This window comes from Enhydra lutris, unplaced genomic scaffold (genome assembly GCF_002288905.1).
Source record: "Enhydra lutris kenyoni isolate GAN:26980312 unplaced genomic scaffold, ASM228890v2 scaffoldscaffold57, whole genome shotgun sequence".
Classification (NCBI taxonomy): domain Eukaryota; kingdom Metazoa; phylum Chordata; class Mammalia; order Carnivora; family Mustelidae; genus Enhydra; species Enhydra lutris.
Genome location: NW_019154141.1, coordinates 7,729,889 through 7,732,135, shown reverse-complemented (window position 1 = coordinate 7,732,135; position 2,247 = coordinate 7,729,889). Strand labels below are relative to the sequence as shown.

At 47.6% G+C, this 2,247-nt stretch overlaps 1 non-coding gene across 1 annotated transcript; it reads left to right on the top strand.

The window, feature by feature from the left end:
- The first annotated feature begins 1,468 nt into the window (after positions 1 to 1,468).
- Positions 1,469 to 1,541, top strand: TRNAR-CCG. Its single transcript has one exon. It is a non-coding gene; the product is annotated as a tRNA-Arg (tRNA).
- The last annotated feature ends 706 nt before the right edge of the window (positions 1,542 to 2,247 follow it).

Genomic DNA, 2,247 nt, shown 5'->3' with positions numbered 1-2,247 from the left:
AGAGCCCCACGCGGGACTCGATCCCAGGACTCTGAGACCATGACCCGAGCTGAAGGCAGAGGCCTAACCCACTGAGCCACCCAGGCACCCCAATAAATAAAATCTTTAAAAAAAAAAAAAAGTGGTGGGGGAGACAACGATTGTATTTTGGTATGTGATAGAAGTGATTCGTGTATACTTCCCATTTTGTCATACAAAAATATTAAAAAGATACATCCTGAATTGTTAATACAATTGATATTTCTTACAGCATCAAGGCCGTTCTGAAGCGAACCTGCTACCTCCACCCCCTTTGGCAGTGTGCGAACATGAAGGATGACTATTACTAGCTTGGTTCCACTACCTTGAATCACTGAGGTGTCAATTTTACCCACTGTCATTTCTCTACCACCAGTGCTAAATGATTAGTGAATTGTTATTTACTAATAACGTCCTAATTTTCATTAAAAGCATTTCCTTAATGACTCAGGGTTTACAAGTACGAAAACATGTGACATACGACACACATATATGGAAGATTTGAAAGATACACACCTAAATGTTAACAGTGGAAAGCTCCACGTGGTAGAATTCTGGTCAATTTCAATTTTCATCGTTTGGCTCACCCATGCTTTATACAATTCTGCAATGAACAGGCGTTCAGTGTCTAAGGAGAAAACGAAATTGTGCATTTTTAAAAATCACGAACACAGCATCTTCACATGCTGTGGAACCCAAAAGTCTCTGAATCTTTATCCAAGATCCAGGTTAGGATAAAAACAAACAAAATCCCTATTGTTTTGTATTGACGGACCCTTTAAACCGGAGATAAAGAAGAGACGGGGAGAAAAATGGACGTTAAACGAGTGAGGGAGAAGGGCAGATTTGGGGGAGAAAAAAAAAACTTGTTCCCCTGGGATCCCCCAACAGTCCCCAGCATATAATAGTTTATGACAACGCTGCACGCTGAGTAACTGCGGGAACGAAAGGGAAGGAGGGGCAGTAAGGGACGGGAAGGTAGTGGGGTGTGTAGGTGCGGGAGGAGCTCAGGCTCTGCAAGAACCGGCAGCAGGACGTCCCAGGAAACTTTGCAAAATGCTGACGCCCGGGCTCAGGTAAACAGAATTAGAACAGAGGTAACACAGGCGTTGGAATTTCGTCCAAGTTCTCCCAAGTGCGCCTTACTAAAGCACAGCCAGGACAGAGAACCCTCCGAGGAGAACCCCGCAGGCAGAAAGCCGCCCAGAAGTTTCCGCGTGCCAGCCACGCAGCCCACGGGCAGGGACGGCCACGCGCAGGCGCACGGGGACGCGGACGACGGGCGACAGGGTGGGCGGAGGGAGCAGGGGGGCGCAGGCGCGCGCTGCAGCCGCTGGGGGCGGCTCCCAAACCGCTCCGCGCCAGACGCGAGGCCGCCGAGCGCAGGGCGGGGCGGGGCGCGATGATGGCATCGCGTAAGGAGACGGTGTGAGAACCCGGATCCTGTGGTGACCCAGTGGCCTAATGGATAAGGCATCAGCCTCCGGAGCTGGGGATTGTGGGTTCGAGTCCCATCTGGGTCGCACGGAGATCAGTTTTGGCGGAGGGAGAGGCGGTAATGGGCGCTGAAGGCAAGGAAGTAGATTTTGAATCGTGATTCTTTCGCGGCCCTAACAGCGATCTCGAGAACAACTGTATTTACAAATTAGGAAATGCATGTACGCGATTTAAAAATACTGCGATTGAGACTTCGCAAGTGAAGGCGGAGTTTTGGCACAAAACACAAGAGCGTAACTCTTGCTTAACTTACACTTTTTTTTTTAAAGTAAAAAAATCCTTAGGAAGCACGAACTGCCGACAGAACAGACGGCATGCCCCCATGTTGTTTCCCTTTTCAAGCTTAGCTTCCCGGTGGGCAGCCACACCTGCAAAACTTTCTCCCTATCCTTGTCTTTAGGGCTGGCTCCGAACATCTATTTTCAGTACTAAGGAGAGTTTATAGGGAAACAGCCATGCTGTTGCAACGGACTTATATAATAAACATATGTCTTGGTTTCTACCCTAAAGCCTGGTGAACAACACACTGTAGTTAAGATATATGGTTTGGGGGTATGTGTAGGTGCGCATGTGTTTGACTTGCCAATTAACGTAATAAAAGAAATACAGACTTTAAGCTTTTCAGACCAGTTCAGTTGACCATCTTGAAAAGTTCAAACCTTTCTTGCAAAACTCGTGCAAGAGGACCATCCCTGAGTGAATTCCTACTCTTTAAAAACAACTAAATACAAA